General features: G+C 45.3%; 1 non-coding gene across 3 annotated transcripts; it reads left to right on the top strand.

Moving 5' to 3' along the window:
- The first annotated feature begins 42 nt into the window (after positions 1-42).
- Positions 43-24447, top strand: LOC103712783. 3 transcript variants are annotated; one of them, XR_005511657.1, is made up of 7 exons: positions 43-220; positions 3686-3747; positions 3814-3938; positions 4410-4459; positions 22143-22553; positions 23934-24048; positions 24159-24447. It is a non-coding gene; the product is annotated as an uncharacterized LOC103712783 (transcript). The 3 variants fall into 3 exon arrangements; XR_005511656.1 differs by lacking the exons at positions 23934-24048; positions 24159-24447 and adding an exon at positions 23552-23837 and having other exon boundaries at positions 55-220; positions 22143-22356; positions 22449-22553; XR_005511655.1 differs by lacking the exons at positions 23934-24048; positions 24159-24447 and adding an exon at positions 23552-23846 and having other exon boundaries at positions 52-220.

Below are 24447 nucleotides of genomic sequence, written 5' to 3'. Positions count from 1 at the left end.
TTTTTCTTTTTTCTTTCTTTTTTTTTTTTTGGGTTGGGGGCACCAGATTTAGGACGGCTTTATATTTTCTCCCTTGCCCCTAGCTTATGTTCTCAAGGACGCCATGGGAGAGGAGGAGGAGGAGAACGCGAGGAGGGAGGCTGCGTTGGCTGCAACGCCACTCCTCCAAACCAATTTCAAATCTTCGAAGGTCACCCAGTCTCAGCTCGACAAGTTCCGGGTAGATTTCCCCTCTCTTTCTCTGGATAAGTTCCGAAATCTTTCTACTGTTTATTTTTTCTTTTCTATGCTGTTAATTTCAATGATGGGAATTCCTGTTTTTATACAGCTTCCCGAGAAAAATTTCCGCTTAGATTTGATTCAATATCATCAAAGATGTGTGCTACATGGCTCTGGATACACGGAAAATAATATTAAGAAGTGTACAAGAAACGGATATAACTGATAATTGAAACTTGATTGGGAAAGATGGTATAATCTTTTTCTGCTTCAGAGCAACGTTTCCCTTCATCCAAGAATTCTCTTTCTTTCTTTTTCTTCTTCTTCTTTTTTTTTTTTGGTTGCTATCAAGGTGTTATTTTTCTACTTTTCTCAGATTACTGGTGGCATCCTCGAATGCTCACACGGAACAGTTTGGGGATAACTTCCATAAGGTGTTCTATAATGGGCAATGTGTATCCTATACCTCATCATAAAGATTCTTGGCCTAGATCCTGCCGTTGTATAAAGGTCAAGGTCAAAACTAAAGGAAAGAAAACCTTCTAGAGGGCATTAAGCTCGGAGTTATGAAATCTGATATCATATGTTATTCTTTATGATCCTGGGTTTGAACCGCAGAAGTTCCTTGGACATTTTCTTAATATTTCATGATGCCCTGTTGATTTTTCATGTTTCAGTACAAATTTTGCAAATACTTCTAGTTATATCATGATTTTTTCTGAACAAAATTTTCATATTTTTTAATGAAATTAGGTCATGCTTTTGTAGACAATTAGATTGTCAAGTGTTAGATTAGATCCAGCACTCCAAAATGTTGTGAAGAAGGATGTTTTTAACATTTTTTTAGAATTATTTTATATGCTGCTAATTGGTTTTACTCTGATACTGCCAAAACTGTGCATTCAAGGATCCATGAACTGCAAATGTTCTTGAAATAATTACATTTGAATTTGTCTTTTTTTCCTATTTTGAACTTTTCTGAATTTTTTTCTTTATATTTTTTGATGCCTTTAATTATTTTTTGGCTGTAGTCATCGAAATTGTATCTCTGAAATTGATAGTCATTCAGCTAATCAGAATCTGAGTTTGATTCCTCATTGGGAGCATGATTAGCTGCATCATCATCAACACTTTCAACTGACTCCCTTGATAACTTTTTACCCTTGCATGTTCTTCTTGAAAATTTGTCAGCCTAGTCACCATTATGGTTGCACTCTTTGAAGCCACAGTAAATTTTTGTTAAGAGTCTTTGAAGTCTTCTCGAGCTCGATATAGCATGTGATGTGCTGGGTAAGAATAAAGCTCAATATTATCCAAGAATACTCTACTCATTGTGTTCTCATGCGGCATAATTTTGGTGATTCGTTAGATTGAATGGATGAAATTTACTGCACTGTAGCTAACGGGCTTCATGAAGGCTGAACTTTTCATTCAATATTGGATTTCTGTGATATTTTATTTGTTGGAAGGGTCTTTGGAAGATTTAGGATTGATATCTCATTTAGAGGTAAGGGTTTGGTCAAAATTATACTGTAACTTAATCATGAATTTTTCCCCAATTGCTGATTTTTTTTTGAGCAACCTTAGGTTAACAGTATTTTAGTTATAATAGGAATTCTCTAGTTCACACTTATTAAAAAAAGTTCTCGGTTTTGTATTATTATAGATCTATTTACACTTTTAAGAGAAACACTATCATCAAAATATTTGTTTTTTTTGAGATGATAAATATTCCTTTGTGGTGGATTTCACGACTCATCTTCTCTTCTCTTTTAACCCTCCTCGTATGCTCTCTTATTTAACTTTGTCTTTAGCTCTTCTTTATCATAAAGGTTCTAATTTTTGTTTTTGAATTGCGGATAAGTTCTATGGAAATAACCTTTGAATTGTGGATAAGCTCTATGGAAATAGCCTCTCTGCACATAGAGGTAATGTCGCACGCATTTGACCCTCCCCAAACCCCACAATGGCAAGAGCCTGGTGCATAGGGCCGCCCTTTATAACAAGGGACAAGTTCTCAAAAGGGGGAGTTTGATGTGGCTCGGATTTAGAAATATTTTAGATTGTGTGGACAAAACATGAATCTCTAAGAGAGTTGAAAGCTCCTAGAATGCAAAAGTTCTCGCTCAATTGTTGGAATTTGGCAAATTTAGGTTTTTGGGATTTTTTTTTTTTTTTTTGATTTTAGGATCAATCTCTCATGGCCGTCGGCTAAATATTCATTACGTAAAAATAGTATTCTAATCATGATAATAGTTTTATACTTTAGAATCAAGTTTGTTATTAAAAGTTTTCTAAACTTAGTTTTGTTGGGGATCTATGTAAGCTTTCAAGAGTAGGGCCATGATTACGAAGTTTGAGATCTTGAGAAATAAACTTTTTGTGATGGATTCAACTATTTTTCTCCTGCTTGCTTAACCCTCTTATGAATCCTTGATTTTTATCTTAATCTGTTCTTCCTTACAAAGGCTCTTAAAGATTCAATTATTTGGCTTGGGCAAAGTCAAAGAGTTGTTTCAACAATTTTGGCTGTTCAGATGCAAATTTCAGAGTTTTGGTCTGAAGTCCTAAAGAAATAGAAAAATATAAATAGAAGAGAACAACATTCAGATATCAGTGGAGAGTATATTGTATGATTTTGAACCTTCAGTTGTTTTTAATGTAATTTGAATTATTTGACACCTTTTAGAAACTGTAAGAATAAAAATAAAGCCTAGGAATTAGAAAAAGAATAAGAGAAGATATCACAAATTACACCAATAGATCAGACAAAATATTAAAGTGATAGTATGTTGTTTAGTGAGAATCTTCTACACCAACAATATAAATTAATGTTGTTGAAATAAAAAAAATGTTTTTTTAACATTTTACAAAAACATATCATAGTTTGTGATTTTTACTGTTTTCTGTGATACTTTACAAGTTGTGAGCAAGGTTTACAAGATATTGCACTTTTTGATTAGGTTTACAGAATAATAGCGTATCCTAGGAAAAAAAATGCAAACCAACACCTACTTGCTTGTAATTCTACTTAAAAATTGTAAATTTTGAATTCAATCTTGCAAAAAAGGCTTTTGAGAGGCTTAATATATCACACAAGAACAATCTCAAAAAGAATGAAAAATAACAAGCCTCAAATTAAGATTATTGCTTAAGACATTTTGGACCGTATATACAATAAATTTGGCCCCATAAGTTAGTTGTAGTTGAAATTATGAAACTAACCCGAATTCCAAATTGCCTTTGGTTGATGTGAACATATTTTAGTTTTATTTTTAGAGTTATAGATAGACTTGAAACCATGATCTGTCTAATGTTTCCTTTCTGTGCTCTATATGTTTCCCCACATATTCAGAGTCGAATCATCAGGCGGGGCTCTTGAATCTTCCATAGGTGTGGTTTATCACATTCTCATTATATTATTACAGCTCTCATTCTTATTTGTTGTTATTGTTGCATTCTACAGGAACTACACAATAAACGATTGTTGTTAAAAGGAAAAAACAAAGGATAAAGCAAAATTTAAAGGTACCTTCTGATCTCTAACCTTTTGTTATCATAATCAGTTCATTCATATTTTTGTGATTTCTTCAGGGAATTCTGGTAGGGATGCGAATCTGTGCTTGGAGGAGCTTGACATTAAGGATGGTAAAGATATATCTGCATCTGGTGACACTGAAGATTCAAATGTTTCCAAATTAAAAGAGAATACTTGCTTGGTAAGTGCAACAAACTGCTTTTTCTTTTCTTGATTAATAAACATTTAAAGTCCATGTCACTTCTTAATTCTTGTGATCATCTTTGTGTAATTTCTTTGTAGCAATTTAAAGGATCGGTCTATGCTTAATCATGATAATCATGATACATCTGCTGGCTCTGGAATAAATTTGTGGATATGCGTGAATGAATTAAACAGTTTTTTTCAGATTGCAAAAAAGAAAATAGATAAAAGGCACCCTCCAGTATCTTCAGATATACAAATTAATCAGGATTAGTTTACCATAAAATTAATAATATTGTTTCTTATGCTATTTATTAATGAGGCGAGGCTGTAGGATTTTGGGTAATTAGTTTTACTAATACTTCAAATCTTTATATTTGAATGGCAGGTTGCTTCAAGTCTATTTTTGTCACTCAAAAAAATTCCCAGTTGACTTATTGGACCTAACTCTTTTTTCTCATTTCATCAGGTAGAAAAAACAAATCCAGACTCAAGGAAGAGACGGAAGTTACATTGGGGGTAGTGTTTCTTTCTCATAACTTGTCCTTCTGTTTGTGACCTTGTTTCAACATTTTTGTCGCATTCATATTTGTCATGAATCCATGGGTGCATCCTTGATCCATGACAAACATAGAAAACTAAAAACTTCACATGCTTCATACTGTCATTTATTTTTTTGATTTTTGAAATAATTCTTTACATCAAGATGTCAGAATATCGTTATATTTTCTGTTTAAGTTGAAGGTACATGTTCTTTATGAAGCATGCTATAGATGGTTATAATTTACTTCTTTCAAGTTTTATGAACACTGTGTTTATGGCTTTGACCCCAATGATCTGTTCTGAGAAAATGAATGTGTCAGATGCATTCTTGTTCCCTAAGGGAAAGTGGGGGCTTTATTTAATTTTTCATGTTCCCACTATAAAGATATTTGATTGATCTAGTATAAAGCTGATCATTAGATGCATGTATTTTACCCCTTGTTGTTAAATACCATCACATATTTCTGTTGGTTGTCTAAAGAACCTGAATAAAGTTTCTAATTTAATCAAACTTGAGTTGCTACAGCAGAGCTCACAAATCAGATGTGCAGAGAGTAACAGAGGCAATATTCTGAAGGATTTTTCTTATGTCTTTTAGACTTCCTTCTAAGACAGCAGGGCTTACAAATTTTCTTAAAACACATTGAACAGTTCTGGAACATTAAAGAGAGCAGACATGATCATAGAGAAATGAAGAGACATATTGACCATACAACTTGGACTGCAAAGGAAACATAACAGTAATTAAAACAAGCTCTAAGTGCATTAACTTCCAACACTCCCCCTTAATGCACTTTCTTCACAACTCCAATGAGATTTCTGAGATAACAAAACTTGTTCTTTGGGAGTGCTTTTGTCAGTATATCTGCTAGCTGCTCTTCACTCTTGCAATACTTGTGCTGAATTTCACCATTCTCTATAGCTTCCCTTATGAAATGGTATTTGATTGCAATATACTTGGTATGATCATGACTGATTGGATTTTTCCCAATAGCAATGGCTGATTTGTTGTCACAAAACAATATGGTTTCTTCTTCCTGTCTTTCTCCAATGTCTTCAAGAATTCTTCGCAGCCACACAGCTTGTGAAGTTGCTTTTGCTGCAACCACATATTCTGCTTCTGCTGAAGATTGCGCCACAATGTTTTGCTTCTTAGATGCCCATGAACATATGCCTGAACCAAGAGAAAAAACATAGCCACTTGTGCTCTTCATATCATCCAAACAACCAGCCCAATCACTGTCACTGTAACCAATTAAACTTGCACATTCTCCAGCCTTGTAAAAAATCCCATAATCAAGAGTGCCTCTCAAGTATCTAAGAACTCTTTTCCCAGCTCCATAATGGTTCTGACTTGGTTCTTGCATGTAGCGGGAAAGTAAATTTGCAGCAAACATTATGTCTGGTCTAGTGGCTATAAGATACAAGAGGCTACCAACTAAACTTTTATACATTTTAGCATCTGCCTTCTTAGCACCATCATCCTTCTTCAACTTTTCATTTGGAACCAAGGGAGTAGAAACTGACTTGCATCTGTCCATTTTGAATTTTTTAATAATGCCTTCTGCATACTTCTTTTGAGAAATGAAAATGCCATTTTGTGTTTGGGATACTTCAATTCCCAAAAAATAATGCATTAGCCCCATGTCACTCATTGCATAAGCCAGCATCATATCTCTTTTGAACTCTTGAATCAATCTCTCATCATCACCAGTAAAGATTAAGTCATCAACATAAATTAAGACTATCAACATGGAAGCTTTTTTCTTTATGACATAGAGAGTGGGTTCACTTTGGCTTTTCTCAAAGCCCTTCTTGGTGAAGTACTTGTCTATCTCACTATACCAAGTCCGTGGAGCTTGCTTCAGCCCATAAAGGGCCTTTTTCAGTTTGTACACTTTATGTTCCCCCCCATTCACCAAGAATCCCGGTGGTTGCTCAACATATATCTCTTCTTCAAGTGTCCCATTTAAAAAAGCAGATTTAACATCAAGCTGGTATATTTTCCAGCATCTTTGAGCAGGAAGAGCAATGATAGTTCTTATAGTTTCAAGTCTTGCAACTGGTGCAAAAGTTTCATAGAAGTCAATACCTGGCTTTTGCGCGAATCCTTTGGCGACAAGCCTTGCTTTGTGCTTTTGTACATCTCTTCCTTTAGGCCGATCAACAAGCTCCCATGTATGGTTTTTTTCTATCATACCCATCTCTGCTTCCATTACTTTGACCCAAACTTCTTGCTGTTTTGCTTCTTCAAAGCTTCCAGGTTCTAGGACAGAAAAATTGCATGCCTCATACACTTCACTCAGACTTCGCATCCTTCTTGGAGGACTTTCAGCTGAAGAGTTGATGGGAGAAGACAATCCCGAGCTTGAGCTTGGATTTGATGGGGCTGTAAATGACTGAGAGGAAGCTCCATCATCTGAAATTTCTGGAGTATTGTGCTCCACTTCACATGTTTTAGATGGAATCTCCTGCACTCTATTGTTAGTCCACTCCCATGAAGCTTTTTCATCAAAAATAACATCTCTACTGATGATTAATTTTTTAGTTTCAATATTATAAAGCCGATACCCTTTTGTCTCCGAGCTATATCCAACAAAGATACATTTTACATTTTCATATCAAACTTTGCTCTCTTCACACTAGGAATGTGTGAGTAGCAAATGCAACCGAAAAACTTTGAAATGCCTTACCGATGGCTTGATTCCACACCAAGCTTCAATTGGAGTCTTGTTCTTCACTGCCTTTGTTGGACTTCTGTTGAGAATATAAGCTGCTGTATGAACAGCTTCAGCCCAGAAGGTTTTTGGTAAGCCTTTCTCATTTAACATTGAGGTAGCCATCTTCACAAGAGTCCAGTTATTGCGCTCAGCTACTCCATTTTGCTGTGGGCTATATCCCTGCTGTCAATTGCTTCCAAATACCTTCATCTTTGCAATATTCTTCAAAATTTTCTGAAGTGTACTCACCTCCCCTGTCACTTCGAATAGTCTTAATAGTCTTGCACTTTGTTTCTCAACGAATGCCTTGAATTTCTTGAATACAAGAAAGGCCTCTGATTTTTCTTTCAAAAAATAAACCCAGGTCATTCGAGAGAAATCATCAACAAAAATAAGAAAGTACCTGTAGTGATTCAAAAAGGGAGTTCTCATTTGTCCACATATATCCGTGTGTATAAGCTCCAATGGTGCCTTTGCTCTCCATGAGCTTTGTTTTGGAAATGATCCACGATGCTGCTTGCCCATTATACACCCTTCACATGGATCCAAACTGATTTCAATGTCAGGCAGCCCATTCACCATATTTTTTCTGCTTTAATAGCTTTAGCCTATGGAAGTTTAGATGACAAAATCTTTTATGCCATAGCCAAGAATCTTCAACAACTTCTCCTTTAAAAGCTGAAACTGATTCATACTTGAATTCAATAAAAAAATTTCTGTTCTTGGTCATCTTGACAGATGCAATTGCCATAGTCTTATTTTTTCGATCATAAATTATGCAGCCATCATCTTCAAAGCAGAGACAATAGCCATTCTCCACTAGTTGCCCAACACTTAGCAAGTTCTGTTCAAGGTTAGGAACAAGCAAAACATCATGAACATGCTTCGTTCCTTTTCTAGTTTCAACAGCAATGCTTCCTTTTCCTTTGGCTTGAACAATAGCTCCATTTTCCAACCGTACCTTAGGTGTGACTGTAGTATCAATACCAACTAATATTTTTTCATTTGGTGACATATGATTACTACACCCACTATCTAGGTACCATACACTATTCTTTCTTCACAAGCTACTTGGCAAGCATAAAATAAATTTCCTTCATCATCATCCTTTTGCTCAGTGAAGTTAGCTTGATTGTTTGTCTTAAATCTGCAATTTTTTTCAATATGCCCAAACTTCTTACAGTGATTGCATTGAGGCTTTTCCACGATGCCAGCAACTTGAGGTATCATGGTTTGTCTTTTTGCAAATCTTATATAACATTTTAGAGTCATTGGAGAACATACCTTTCTCATATTTTCTTTCTTCCTTCTTTGAGTCATTCTTCTTCCATCTTCTTTGTTGATTGCTTGAATCACCTTTCTTGAAGGATCTTTGAGGCTTCAAGTTGAGCTTTGATTGAAAAGCACTTTCAATCGATTGGTCTGAATGCCATTGTCTCCTCTGCTCATGAGACTCCAAGGAACCCATCAATTGCTCAACGGACAAGGTGCTGAGATCCTTTGACTCTTCAATTGCTGCAACAATGTAATCATATTTTTCCGGCAAGCTGATTAAGATTTTCTCAACTATCTTCTGATCAGAAATATCTTCACCATACGTCTTCAATCTGATTGACCACCTTAATGACTCTGGAGAAATAATCTTTTACAGATTCAGATTGCTTCATTTTTAAATTTTCAAACTCCCTTCGTAAGAATTGGAGTTTTACTGTTATGGCCTTACTGTCACCTTGAAACTCCCGTTGCAAGGTCTCCCAGGCTTGTTTGGCTGTATTGGCTCTGATGATTCTTGGAAAAATGGTTGGAGAAACTCCATTTTGAATCTTGGAGAAGGCTCTAGCATCTGTCATTCTGTTTGCATCAAGTCTCTTCCTTTGGGCATTAGAAAGTCCACTCTCATCATCAGGATCTTTGAAACCTTTTTCAACAATGTTCCAAGACCTCAGACAAGAGCAAAGTCCTCATTTTCACCTTCCAAAATTCATAATTTTTCACCTCCAAAAACTGGAATAACAGAGAAAGAAGAAGCAGGATTTTCTGCAGCAGAGGAAGCCATCTGGTCCTGTAGTTGCTGTCTTCTTTTGTGGGAGAAATACGCCTAGATATATCTATCGAAACACTGCTCTGATACCAGTTGTTGGTTGTCTAAAGAACCTGAATAAAGTTTCTAATTTAATCAAACTTGAGTTGCTACAGTAGAGCTCACAAATCAGATGTGCAGAGAGTAACAGAGGCAATATTCTGAAGGGATTTTTCTTATATCTTTTAGACTTCCTTCCAAGACAGCAGGGCTTACAAATTTTCTTAAAACACACTTGAACAGTTCTGGAACATTAAAGAGAGCAGACATGATCATAGAGAAATGAAGAGACAACATTGACCCATACAACTTGGACTGCCATAGGAAACATAACAGTAATTAAAAACAAGCTCTAAGTTGCATTAACTTCCAACAATTTCATGGTATCTTTAGCTTTTTCAGCTCTTTCTATCCTAAAAGCATCAATATTGTAAGCCATATGCGTCCAAAACCTAGTATGGTTTAGTTTGCTAAGGGGCGTAGTCAGCAGCGGTGAATAACTTTGAGACTTTCTTTTCTGGCATCAAAATTTAAGTCCTATATGAAGGATTGCTATGCACATTGGCTGCTGCACTGAAAAGCACTACTTGAGTGTTTACTAGGAGAAAACAGCATACAAGAATTGTTGCTTAAGCAAGCATGATAAAGGTAGAACAAAGTTGAGTGTGGACTTGAATAACTGCAAGAGTTAGGCTTTTGTTAGTGTAGTTGGAATTAGTATTTATATTCTTCATTGGCTCTTGTTAGCCATCCTAACTGCAAAATTCTTCTAATCAACTAGTCTTAGTTTCTCAGTGTCTATGTTAGTGGGTAGAATCATAATAATTTTAGTGATGTTGAAGGCATCAACAGTTTGAACAACATTACAAGAAAAATTTTACACCATATATCTTGGTAAAATAGACACTTCTTAGGGTTGAGATGGCCTGGTCTATAGAGGGAATCTATCTATGCAGCATGGTGTGTGTTATTGATCTTCTATGAGAGATTTAATTTGTTGGGATTCAATGCATGGAAACTCCTGTCAACCTAAACGTGACTGTGGTGAAAGTTGTGAAAGATGAAAGATATTAGTGGAACCACAAAGGGAAATTGTGATTTCTCATTCATGTATTCAACTTAATAATTACTACCACTCTTAGGTTCATATGATGTATGTGAGAGGAAACATGGATGGATGTTATCTATCTTTTAAAGATATTTTCTATTATTTATGTAACTTGATAGATACATTCCTGCTATCAGCTGGCGGCACCTATCCTGTTTATCACCTTTTGAGTGCAAGAAAATAACCATTATAGGTATTGTTGGGGAAATAAGATTTTTCCCCAAGTGACACAAATGCCCCAAGAAGCCGCACAATCGCCGACCCTGAACAGCTGAAATCGGCGTCCGACCTCGGAACGCCCGACCTCAAGACATCCGACCTCGAGACCTCCGACCTAGGAAAATCCTGACGCTCAAGGTCTACCCTTGTCAGCCACCTACTACGGCCGTACTCCTCCGAGGTCCAACTGAGGACCATGCCCTGCCACTGCTTCCGCATTTATTGCGCGTGGCCGCTGTAACCCTCCGGTTCACTCTACCATTAATGCGGATCTCCGGCTTACTCCACCATTAATGCGGATCTCCGGCTTACTCCACCATTAATGCGGATCTCCGGCTTACTCCACCATTAATGCGGATCTCCGGCTTACTCCACCATTATTGCGGATCTCCGGCTTACTCCACAATTAATGCGCATGGCTCCTGACATCTACGGATCCTCGGCTCTCCACGGCAAGTTAGCCCAGCAGAGTCTGGTCAACCATGATAAGTCTCTGATCTCGGCCATACCTCCGACACCAATGCAATGATTCGCCTGGTAGCGTACTGGTTCGGGTCGTACGACGCCCTCACCGCCGACATCAGCACAATGATTCGCCTGATCGTGCGCCGACCTGAGCCACATGCCGAGCCGTACTATGGCCTCGCCCTGTTACATCACAGGTAAACCGACCCCCACCTATAAAAGGGAGCCTTAGCTTCTCAGGAGGGGGTTGGGAAATTCCGCGCCTTACAAGCCACTGTTCATCTCCTCCTTACACTATCTGCCCCCTCCCTGACTTGAGCGTCGGAGGGCCGGCGCCGGAAAACCCGGCCACCGCTTGTCTGCAGGCACCCAGACGGAGGACGCCGCCCGCTGACGGATCGCTGCCCCGCCGTGAGGATCCCCAGCTCCCTCTCTCCGGCCACCCCAGACGAAGGACGCCGCCCGCCGGACTGGTCGCCGCCCCGCCGTGGTGACCCGCAGCTCCCTCTCCCTCGACCGAAGATTGCCCCCGGGTCCAATTTCCAGCAACAGTTGGCGCTAGAGGAAGGGCCCGAGTAGCAGTCATGAAGTTGAGAAGTAAGGGAGCCTCCAACGTCTCCCGGCGTCCCCCGCAAAGTCCTGGACGCTCTGTCCAGAATTCTCCAACTCCGGCTGACCCAGTTCCTCAGGGTCCAGCCGGAACAGTTCAACGCCTTAGTACAGCAAGTCCAGGCCCTTGCCGCCGCCGTTCAGGGCCTGCGACGCGAGGAAGCTTTACCAACGCTTCCCCCGCGGGCCCAGGTCCCGCCGGAATTTCTTCCCAACGGCCCGGTTCTCCCCGGCCAGAATCTACATGGCTCCTCCAGAGCCAATAACGAAGAACGGACTTCCCCCCAGAGAGAGCTACCGGGGAGGCTCTCAACAGAAGGACTCCAGCCCTCTGAGGCTGAGTCAGCCCCGGACCGCCGTGAGCCGGCGCAAACCGCGGCGACAACCCGCTGGGGTGGGGGTGAAGCTCGGACAGAAAGTTGAGGCACTTGGACGCCAAAATGCAGCGCTCTCACAGTAAAGAAGGCGACTCCGCAGGAGGGAGACGTTGAGCTTCACTACCAAGTCCCCCTTCTCCCTGCCGGAATCGGAGGATGAGCCGGTTCCCGCAAGGTCAAAATGCCTCAGGTGGAGCCCTGTACAGCGGAATCACCGACCCCTTCGACCACTTGGAGATGCTAATCGGGCCCTCATGGCCCCTACAAGGGTCCTCGGAGGGCCATACTTTGCAAGGCCTTCCCAGAAACCCTCCGAGGGACCGCTCGGCTTTGGGTTTTCTGGACTGAAGCCGAACACCGGTGTCCTCTTTTGAGGCAACTCGGCAGGCAGTTCGCCACCAACTTTGCTGCCAGCCGGCGCCAGCAACGGACGTCAGACTCCCTCCTCGACATCAAACAGAAAGAGGGGAGTCCCTCAAGGAAATACCTGGACCGCTTCACCGCCGCCACATGGGAGGTCCGCGAGCTAGACCAGTCGGATAGCCATGTCGGCTCTGAAGACTGGGGTTCGCTCCTACCGATTCCTCTTCTCCATCGAGAAGAGCTTCCCGGCCGACTTCACCGAAATGTTGGCCCGGGCCCGGAAGTATGCCAAGGCCGAGGAGGCAGTTGCCTCTAGGCGGGGAGCAATCGAGCCCGCCTCTAAGAAGCAGAAGAAGCGCCGCCGAGGAGCGCGGCCAACAGAGGAGCCGATCCCCTCGCCATGAGAAGAATCTCCTCAGACTGAGGAGCCCGCCCCGTCAGCAGGGGCGACCTCAGCAGAGGACCCCTCCTCGACCGAGGTCCCCACCGCGGCCTCGGACGTACCCGGGGAAAGTACGAGAACTATACACCCCGTCAACGCCCCCCGGGCCGAGATCCTGATGGAAATTGAGGGTCGGGACTTCTTCCGACCCCCGCCGCCTATGCGAGACACCGGATTTCCCCCGTAATCCCAGGAAGTACTGTCGCTTCCCCGAGGACCGTGGGCACGACACGGGAGGACTGCTTCCAGCTCCGGGACGAGATAGAAGCACTCATCCGTCGAGGAGTACTCAACCGGTTCGTGAGAAACCGGCGCGAGGAAAGGAGGCCGGCGGAGGATGTCGTACCAACCGAAAATCCAGACGACAACAGGCCCATTGCCCGGCACCATCAACATGATTGGAAGGGCCTCAGCAGGAGCAGCCGCCCCGGGAGCACCCCCGAAACGCCCACGCACTGATGAAGTCATCTCGTTCTCGGACGAGGACTTAGAAGGGGTCGAGACCCCTCACGATGACGCTGTGTCATCTCAATGATTGATAATAAGTTCGATGTAAAGCGTTGTCCTAGTTGACGATGGAAGCTCAGCCAACATTTGTATATCATGCCTACCAAAAAATGGGGGTTGACAAGGACATCTCCCGGGAGGATCAACGCCCCACTGGTCGGGTTCACCGGAGATTCGGTCCCGGTCGAGGTGAGACCAGCTTCCTTGTCACAGTTGGGCCTCGCCCCCGGGAGAGCACTGTGAGGACGGACTTCCTGGTGGTCCGACTGCCCTCGGCTCTACACGCATCCTTGGGCGCCAGGGCTGAATGCCTTCGAGCCGTAGTTTCAACCCACCATCTGCTCATGCGGTTCCCCACCGGGCCAAGGAGTAGGCGAGGTCCGAGGAGACCAGCTGGTCGCAGCAATGCTACACGGCGGCCCACGAGTAAGCAACCGACCGAGGCGACAATCCAGCCAACGGGCCCTTCATTGCCCATAGAAACTCTCGATGCGAGGGACACCCTCTGGAAGAAGCAAGTAGAGCCGTGAGCTCCTGGTTCAAGTTCCACTAAAAGAAATTTTCTCAAGCTAACCGTGCAGGTCGGCTCCGGCCTCGGCGCCGCGAGAGGGATCGCCTCGTCAGCTTCCTGCGGGACAATGCTGACGTCTTCGCCTGGTCGCCTGCGGACGTGCCGGGAATTGACCCTGAGGTCAAGGTTCACCGACTCCAGGTGAGGCCAACCAGCAGGCCTGTAAAGCAGAAGAAAAGGGCTCCGCCCCGGAGCGGCAAAGTGCTGCGGCCGAGGAGGTGGACAAACTCCCTCGAAGCCGGCTTCATCCGGAGGTCTCCTACCCGGACTGGCTCGCCAACGTAGTCCTCCGTAAAGAAGGCCAACGGGAAATGGCGTATGTGCGTGGCTACACCGACCTGAACAAGGCCTGCCCGAAAGACAGCTTTCCCTTCCAAGCATCGAACCAGCTCGTCGACTCTACTTCAGGGCACCACTGCTAACATTTTATGACGCCTTTTCAGGGTACAATCAAATCCGAATGGCGCCAGAAGACGAGGAGAAGACGGCCTTCATCACCGACAAGGGCACCTACTGCTACAAGGTGATGCCCTTTGGCCTAAAAAAACGCTGGGCCACCTATCAGAGAACTGGTCAGCCAAATTTTCAAAGAACCAGATCGGCCGAAATATGGAAGTCTACGTGGACGACATGTTGGTGAAAAGCCGAGCGGCAGAACACCACATAGCCGATCTCGACGAGACATTCGCCAAGCTCAGAAGATACAAAATGAAGCTCAACCCGGCGAAATGTGCGTTCGGGGTCAACTCGGGCAAGTTCCTGGGTTTCATAGTGACCCAGCGCGGAATTGAAGCCAACCCGGAGAAAATCGGGCACTGCAAGAGATGTCGCCTCCGAAGACAGTTAAGGAGGTGCAGCGGCTCGCAGGGCGAGTTGCCGCCTTCGGAAGGTTCGTCTCTCGGTCAGCCGAGCGCTGCCTCCCTTTCTTCAAAAGCCTCAAACGGCCGAAAGACTTCCGGTGGTCAGAAGAATGCCAGCGAGCCTTTGAAGAGCTCCGGAGCCTTCTGGCCTCTCCCCCGCTGCTCACCAAGCCCCAGAAGGGCGAGGTTCTTTATCTATACCTGGCCATCTCCCCGGCCGCAGTGAGCTCAGTCCTCGTCCGGGAAGAGGACAAGCTCCAAAAGCCGGTCTATTACACCAGCCGGGTTCTCAGGGATGCTGAGACCCGATATTCTAAACTTGAGAAGACCATCTTCGCTCTCATCATCTCGGCTCGGAGACTCAGGCCTTACTTCCAAGCCCACACAATAGCTATATTGACCGACCAGCCTATGAAGCAAATATTGCAAAGGTCGGATCGTGCGGGGAGGATCGCCAAATGGGCGGTTGAGCTCGGGGAATTTGACCTCGAGTATCGGCCCAGGCCGGCTATCAAGGCCCAAATACTCGCTGACTTCATCGTGGAGTGTACCCTGCCGGACGACCCCGAGTTGCCACCCGTATCCGCGGAGGAAGCCCCGAGGCAACCATGGGTCCTGCACTCGGACGGGTCTTCAACCTCGGGGGTAGTGGAGCCGGACTCATCCTCACTAGTCTAGACGGAGTGGTGGCCGAGCAAGCCTTGCGCCTCGAGTTTCCGGCTTCGAACAACGAGGCCGAGTATGAGGCCCTCATCGCCGGGCTCAAGCTGGCAAAAGAACTGAAAGTGGAAGACCTGACGGCCTTCAGCGACTCCCAGCTGGTAGTGAACCAGATTCAAGGAGACTTTGAAGCTAAAGAGCCATCCATGCAAAAGTAATCTCCAAAAGGTGCGGGAACTTACGTCTGCCCTGAATTCTTTCAATATTCAGTACATTTCCAGGGCGGAAAACTTCAGGGCAGACCAGCTGTCCAAATTGGCAACCTCCCGCATGAGCGAGCTTCCCAAGGGAACAACGCTCGAGTATCTTCAGATCCCCAGCACGGAAGAACCCGAGCCCACCATGTGCATCGACTCCGAGCCAAGCTGGATCGATGGGCTCGTCTGCTATCTCCAAGACGGGACCTTACCTCATGACGAGACGGAGGCTCGCCGAATCAAGCGCCAAGCCCCCCGGTATGTCCTGTACGAGAATAGACTTTATCGTCGATCATTCACTTCTCCCCTTCTCAGATGCCTCCGCCCCTCCGAGGCGGACTATGCCCTCCGAGAGGTCCATGAAGGGATCTGCGGAAATCACATGGAGAGTCGGGCACTGGCCCACAAGATCCTGCGGCAAGGATATTACTGGCCCACACTCCAGAAGGATGCGACGGATTTCGTCCGGAAATGCGATCGGTGCCAGCGAAACGCCAATATCCAGCGCCGACCTTCGGCCCTGCTGACTTCTATCATCGCCCCCTGGCCATTTGCCCAATGGGGGATCGACATCCTGGGGCCCTTTCCCCAAGCCTCCGGACAAAGAAAGTTCCTGGTCGTCTCCATCGACTACTTCACCAAATGGGTCGAGGCCGAACCCGTCGTCCGGATCACCGAGCAAAAGATGCGGGACTTCGTGTGAAAGTCCATAATCTGCAGATTCGGACTACCCCGTATCCTTATATCTGACAATGGTCGACAATTTGACAATGTTCATTTCAGGGAATTTTGCTCTGAGCTCGGCATTGATCACCGTTTCACCTCGGTCGCTCACCCCCAGACAAACGGGAAAACTGAGGTAACTAATCGCACTATTTTGCAGGGACTCAAGGCTAGGCTTGATCGGTCCAAAGGACAGTGGGTCGAGGACTTGTACAATGTCCTTTGGGCGTATCGGACCACGTTCCGACTGCCCACAGGAGAGACCCCCTTCAACCTAGCATACGGCACTGAGGCCGTCATCCCGTTGGAGATCGGCCTGCCTTCTCCAAGGGTGGAGCATTATGACCCCGACACCAATTCCTCCCAGCTCAGGAGCAACTTGGACCTCGTCGAAGAGACACGAGAGGTCGCCCGGGTCCGCATGGCAAGATACCAACAGCGAACGGCCCAATACTACAACTCCAGAGTCAAGCCCAAGCTCTTCAAAGTAGGGGACCTCGTCCTCAGGAGAGCCGAGGCTTCTCAACCGACCGAGCAAGAAAAGCTCGCCCCGAATTGGGAAGGGCCGTATCAAATCGCCCGGGTACAACGACCAGGGGCATACAAATTGAAGTCCCTGGAGGGGACTCCGATCCCGCGAAGCTGGAACTCCGAGAATCTACGAATGTACTACTAGTAAAACCCCCTAGGGGTTCAAGACAATCAGGACAATGGGCTCAGTTCCTTTTCTGCAAAATAATTCTCTTATCTTGACGACTGTAATTCTCTTCTAATGTTGGGCCGTCTGTGATCCCCAGATTCCCCCGGCCAAAATCGGGATGCCTCGAGACTCGACCGTAGAGTTCCAAACTCCCTCGACCTCGAGAAGTATCGCAGGACGATGAAACATCGGCTTGACGCAAGGATCCCTCGACTAAGGTCGGGATGCCCCGAGGGTCGACCGTAGAGAACCAGACTCCCTCGACCTCGGGAAGAAGCCGTGAGGGGTGGAAAGGGTGGTTCCACCCGGGGCGCCACAAAGTGGACCCCCGGGAGCGGTCGACGATTCCCGATCCCCGAAGCGGACAATACTTTCCCTCGACTAAGGTCGGGATGCCCCGAGGGTCGACCGTAGAGAACCAGACTCCCTCGACCTCGGGAAGGAGCCGTGAGGGGTGGAAAGGGTGGCTCCACCCGGGGCGCCACAAAGTGGACCCCCGGGAGCGGTCGACGATCCCCGATCCCCGAAGCGGACAATACTTTCCCTCGACTAAGGTCGGGATGCCCCGAGGGTCGACCGTAGAGAACCAGACTCCCTCGACCTCGGGAAGAAGCCGTGAGGGGTGGAAAGGGTGGTTCCACCCGGGGCGCCACAAAGTGGACCCCCGGGAGCGGTCGACGATCCCCGATCTCCGAGCGGACAATACTTTCCCTCGACTAAGGTCGGGATGCCCCGAGGGTCGACCGTAGAGAACCAGACTCCCTCGACCTCGGGAAGAAGCCGTGAGGGGTGGAAAGGGTGGCTCCACCCGGGGCGCCACAAAGTGGACCCCCGGGAGCGGTCGACGATTCCCGATCCCCGAAGCGGACAATACTTTCCCTCGACTAAGGTCGGGATGCCCCGAGGGTCGACCGTAGAGAACCAGACTCTCTCGACCTCGGGAAGAAGCCGTGAGGGGTGGAAAGGGTGGCTCCACCCGGGGCGCCACAAAGTGGACCCCCGGGAGCGGTCGACGATCTCCGATCCCCGAAGCGGACAATACTTTCCCTCGACTAAGGTCGGGATGCCCCGAGGGTCGACCGTAGAGAACCAGACTCCCTCGACCTCGGGAAGAAGCCGTGAGGGGTGGAAAGGGTGGCTCCACCCGGGGCGCCACAAAGTGGACCCCCGGGAGCGGTCGACGATCCCCGATCCCTGAAGCGGACAATACTTTTCCTCGACTAAGGTCGGGATGCCCCGAGGGTCGACCGTAGAGAACCAGACTCCCTCGACCTCGGGAAGAAGCCGTGAGGGGTGGAAAGGGTGGTTCCACCCGGGGCGCCACAAAGTGGACCCCCGGGAGCGGTCGACGATCCCCGATCCCCGAAGCGGACAATACTTTCTGAAGCAGAGCTCTGCCATTGAACTAGCGCGCACCCTACTTCGGTAGAGCGCCCACAGGCCCGCCGACCTGACACAAGACTCCTCGACTAAGGTTGAGGCGCCCCGGGGTCCGACCAGAGGGTCTCAAGCTCCCTCGGCCTCGAAAAGAACTGTAGATCGATAAAGCCTCCCCAGATCCTCTCAACTTCGGTGGGTGTCGTCGGGTCCGTGAGAAGCCCGAGCCCCCTCACAAGTCAAAATGACTCCGGAGGACGACGAGGAAGGGAAGCAACCTACCCCGCCATGTGAAACATACCTCCGAGAATGCAAGAGGTACATCCAACTCGATGCCCTCCTTGTCAAGTTTTATCTACATACCGCTAATCATCTAACGTTGGAGTCCTATCTCGCCCCAAAGTCGGGCTACTCCAATGGGTCGGCTTAAGACCGATCTCCTAACTACATTATGCATGCTCCGTTCGACAAGTCTCCGCTCGTCAAGTCTCAACTTGAACAAAGTCTCCGTAAGTTAGGGCCCAACTCGGCCCCCATACATAGACTCCGATGTCTAGCTGAGAAAGCGGTCCCGGCCGCAAGTGCACCAGCCGAACACAGATACTAAGGCGATCTTCAGAGATTCCAGCCTTACTCACTGAAATCTCGGCAGAGTCCGAGAGCAATAACTATGAAAACCTTCGGCGATAATTCGACTATTAGCCCGCGCTCCCTACAAAGGACCCGGAAGTCAAGTTCGGAAATCCGACTAGACTCCCCCGAATAGCGGCACGAACAGACCTAGCCCGGTCCTACTCGAAGGGCTAAGGCCCGACCTCAATGCCTTGGATTTTCCTAAAGGCCGAACGTGACGACTTTCGCCGATTCTAAGATCCGAGTTACAGGACTTAGAAAATTTTCTGGAAACCTAATCTCGGAGCTCCCTTTGCTCGGAATGACTAAGATCCGAGAAGGCTAAGGTATAACTCAGGAAAAGGGCAACTTCGTTAAGTGGCCCGAGAACTAAAATACAGAGTTAGAGGTCGTCAAGGCGGTTAGCTAAGACCCTAGCCTCATTCACGACAAGAAAAGGAAAGACGAGCTCCACCATAAGTTCGCTGAATAAAGCAATCTCGAAACGCCCAAGGGCGCGGGTCTCGCCATAAACACTCCAAGAAACACGAGGGCGCAGACGAGATTCGCCCCCCAACTTTAACGATAGACTTTACTTCCCACGTCCGAGCCCGCAAGCTGCTCGAACTCGGAAGTCGGGGGGTAGTGTTGGGGGAATAAGATTTTTCCCCAAGTGACACAAATGCCCCCAAGAAGCCGCACAATCGCCGACCCTGAACAGCTGAAATCGGCGTCCGACCTCGGAACGCCCGACCTCAAGACATCCGACCTCGAGACCTCCGACCTAGGAAAATCCTGACGCTCAAGGTCTACCCTTGTCAGCCACCTACTACGGCCGTACTCCTCCGAGGTCCAACTGAGGACCATGCCCTGCCACTGCTTCCGCATTTATTGCGCGTGGCCGCTGTAACCTCCGGTTCACTCTACCATTAATGCGGATCTCCGGCTTACTCCACCATTAATGCGGATCTCCGGCTTACTCCACCATTAATGCGGATCTCCGGCTTACTCCACCATTAATGCGGATCTCCGGCTTACTCCACCATTAATGCGGATCTCCGGCTTACTCCACAATTAATGCGCATGGCTCCTGACATCTACGGATCCTCGGCTCTCCACGGCAAGTTAGCCCAGCAGAGTCTGGTCAACCATGATAAGTCTCTGATCTCGGCCATACCTCTGACACCAATGCAATGATTCGCCTGGTAGCGTACTGATTCGGGTCGTACGACGCCCTCACCGCCGACATCAGCACAATGATTCGCCTGACCGTGCGCCGACCTGAGCCACATGCCGAGCCGTACTATGGCCTCGCCCTGTTACATCACAGGTAAACCGACCCCCCACCTATAAAAGGGAGCCTTAGCTTCTCAGGAGGGGGTTGGAAAATTCCGCGCCTTACAAGCACTGTTCATCTCCTCCTTACACTATCTGCCCCCTCCCTGACTTGAGCGTCGGAGGGCCGGCGCCGGAAAACCCGGCCACCGGCTTGTCTGCAGGCACCCAGACGGAGGACGCCGCCCGCTGACGGATCGCTGCCGTCCGCCGTGAGGATCCCCAGCTCCCTCTCTCCGGCCACCCTAGACGAAGGACGCCGCCCGCCGACTGGTCGCCGCCACCGCCGTGGTGACCCGCAGCTCCCTCTCCCTCGACCGAAGATTGCCCCCGGGTCCAATTTCCAGCAATAGGTATATTTTTAAGGTGGGGAAGTATCTTTCAGAGATGTGAGGCGGGGAGTGGAGAGATGCATGGAATTGGTGGTTAGATCACCACTCAAAGCATCTGCAACAGTTTCGCCAAGAAATAGGTGTTTAGAATGTTATTAATCAGCTCTCAATGTCCCAAAAACAACCCATAAATACGTCATGATTCATATCCTTCCCTATCTAAGACAATGTCATGATACATATCCTTCCCTATCTCAAATGTGCATTTGGTTTGCTCGCCTTTTGACATGGGATGAAGCTTGTATTCAAAACATATTCGTACTAGGAAATTGGAATTACAATATGCAATGTCAAAATTAAGTAATCTGCGATGGCACATACTGTTTGTAAACTTTTGTGGTTAGAGTTTCTCCTACAAAGATGAAGTCTTTATTTGGGACCTTAGGTTCGCACGGATATCAACTGCCAGCATCTTGAGAAAGGCTTTCAAGATGGCACAACTGTCAAATTTATTCAAAAATTTGTGTGCTTTTGTAAGGCCTTTGAGTAATTGTGTACTTTTGTAAGGCTTTTGACTAACTTGTATTTTACCTATATCTTTCCTTTCTGTTATGCACTCATGCAAATTGATTTTCTAGCCTGTGTTTGATGTGATCCAAAGCTTTAAAGGCTATGATCACGATGATTGCAAGTTGGGGCAGCGATGATTTGATTTCTAATGAAGGACTGCTCCACATGATTGTGGTTGAATTTAGGAGACGATTGCTTCTTTTGACCCACTAGGTGTTCCATTTAGATGCATCAGAATCCCATACTGGACCTTGTTTGCTAAAAGAAGAAAAAAGAAGGGAATGGAGAATGGATTACCTTGCTACAAGCTTCTGTGGCACACATTTGGGCTAATGATGGCCAATTGTGGAGTAGGAGGAGAACAAGGTTCCCTTTCACCGACCCTCCTTCCCATTGAAAACCTAGAAAAAAATTTTAAAGAAAGGTGCCACTGACCCTTTCTTAATAGGTACCAGGCCGAACCAGCAAGTGCCAGTCAGCACTGCTGAATATTGGTAGTTGACGGTAGTGGTATTTAACTGGTTCTGCACACTTCGACCAGGAACTGAGCAAACGGCCCTGGTCCGAGTAGTGGGTACCAGCTTCTGACCTGGTCGGTAGATTACATGCCTTACTGCCTGGTTCAGTCTGTTATCAGAAATGCTGGTATTGGTGTTTAAATTAGTCAGGCTACTACATCTTTAAGTGCCAATATGTTGTGGCTCATGTTTTTTATAGAATCGGGATCTGTATTTCGATGGTAAATTCTAACACATTTCTTTTCCATTTGCAGGCTTGATGCAAAGGAAAGATGGGAAAGGAAAGCAAACATGTAGATTGTTGAGAATTAACATGCCAGCTCAAGTTGCATGATTGATGCTGTAAATAACTTTTAAAAAAAAAATCAGCCAAAATTTTGTACTTTCAACCTTTGTAATGGATCCAAATGGGAATTATTTTTAAGAAAAATGGTTGATCTTAAAGCTATGTCTCAATTAAATATGAAGGTTGCTCTTATCAGTTTGTGATGTTGCAATATGCATTATATATTCACTTCAGGATAATTTTTAAAAGTTGGTACTGATTTTCTTGATGACAGGCCTGTCAATGCCATCAAATGTGAGTGATGAAATGCGAAACAACTCGGCCATGTAGATTTATATTTGTTGCGAGACGCCATGATAATTTTACATTTTTGTGAAAGGTATTGCATTTTTACTAATTCTTCTAGGCATGAGAAAACCTTACTAGCTATGGTACAAAATCAAATCAGTGCCTTATATTTCTATCTGGATCTTTTTTTTTCTTAAGAAAAATTACATTTCTGGCTTACAATTCTGTCCTAGACATACTATGACAAGAAGTACATCAAGCCATCTGTGTATATTATGTTACTGATGCTCGGTCACTTGAAGTTGAGCAATGCTTAAACTAGTAATAAAGTTGGTAATTAGCTTATTACATGCACCCAACTTGTTTGGCTACTGACAGTTTATTAACTGTCATATGTTTCTAATTCCATTCGACAAAGTTGACAATCAAGTTTTCTTACTGTTTGATCAAGAAGTTCGAAGCCTGTTAAGTTGGATATTTGTTGTACCTTTTATATGATGCTAGATTCAGCTCAGTTTCTTGCTGCTGCTTTTTTCGGTTCAAATGCTCCATAACTCCGAAGCACAAATGTGATTCTGAAATTAATCTGTTTGAACGTAGAAAGAGGCACATCTAGTTATCTTTCTGGTTTGTGTATCTCATTGATGTTTATGTCAACAATATAAACTGAGTTGGAATTATGTGATACCATGATGTTACTCCTGACCACTTGGAAGATAGTGCTCCACCATGGTCTATACTTGGGAGTAAATGAGCTGTGCGTCTGGGATCATAACCAACTCAGAAAACCCATATAAGAGATCATGATGGATTTCTGAGTGAGATCCAAGGTCATTTCTCAGATTGCTTGATGGACCTTAGGTGTCACCCCTTGTCCCCTTAAACATGATAACCAGTTTTCTAACATAGGCACTACATGGAGTAATGAAAAGGGGTTATCATGTTTAAGGGGAAAAGGGGTGACACCTAAGGTTTTGTAGCATTTGCAAAGTTTCATTATGGCAATTTATCATATCATGTGATATCTGCTGACTTTAAGCTGCACCTTTACAACCAAATATTAATCTCTTTGTTTCTGATCTTAAACAGGAGATCACTTATTAAGCATGGACCAGTCAATTAAAATGGAATTTCTAATACTCTCCTTTGAGAGACCACTAGCAAGAGGCTACGACGGAATTTGAAAAAAAGAAACAAAAATTGTTTGATTTTACTATATTTGCGATACTGAGCAATTAGTGTGTGAAATGTTTAGAGTGAATCATTAACACAACATTGAAGAAACAAAGTCGTGTTTTCTTTAATTCATCACTATTTTTATATGTGGCTACAAAAAATGAATAGAATGAGGGAACGGATGTCAGGATATCAGACTGAACCAAGTGCTTCATGTGACAATAATTTATGATGAAGAGATATTCTGTAGAACATTTATTACTTTTGGATATTTTACAAAGAGTTATGTCATCAGGACTATAGTTTGTAGAGAAGGAATCCAATGGGGTATGAAGGACCACATATGTTCACAATGTGTACGTGAAGCAGCAATGGAACTCACACCAACAACATGATCCATTGCAAGCCAGGTGAAAAAGCTACAAATTTTGCTATCTATATATGAATTGGTTGTAAAGGATTTATTGGAGGTCAAGTAGGGAGAGACAACTGAAACTTTTAATTTCATTATGCTCATTAGAAACAGGGATTTTAAAGCTTACGCTACTTTGGGCATTTTAAATTACAACTGCGGTTCGCATATCACATCCCAACCAACTCACTCACACTGAATGGGAACATGATAGCTGCAGCTACAACCATTAGGAGATCTGCCGAATGTTATTGAGTACTTGACAGTTATTCGGCAGAATTCTGAGATGTGGCAATGTCACAAAGCAAGAAGGCTATACAGCAATATAGTACTTATGGAACATGGAAAACCTGCCTCATTATTGAATTTAAAGAAACCATTGTAAAGCTTATTTTGT

This window comes from Phoenix dactylifera, chromosome 4 (assembly GCF_009389715.1).
Source record: "Phoenix dactylifera cultivar Barhee BC4 chromosome 4, palm_55x_up_171113_PBpolish2nd_filt_p, whole genome shotgun sequence".
Lineage (NCBI taxonomy): Eukaryota > Viridiplantae > Streptophyta > Magnoliopsida > Arecales > Arecaceae > Phoenix > Phoenix dactylifera.
This window is presented reverse-complemented; position numbering and strand designations above follow the sequence as displayed.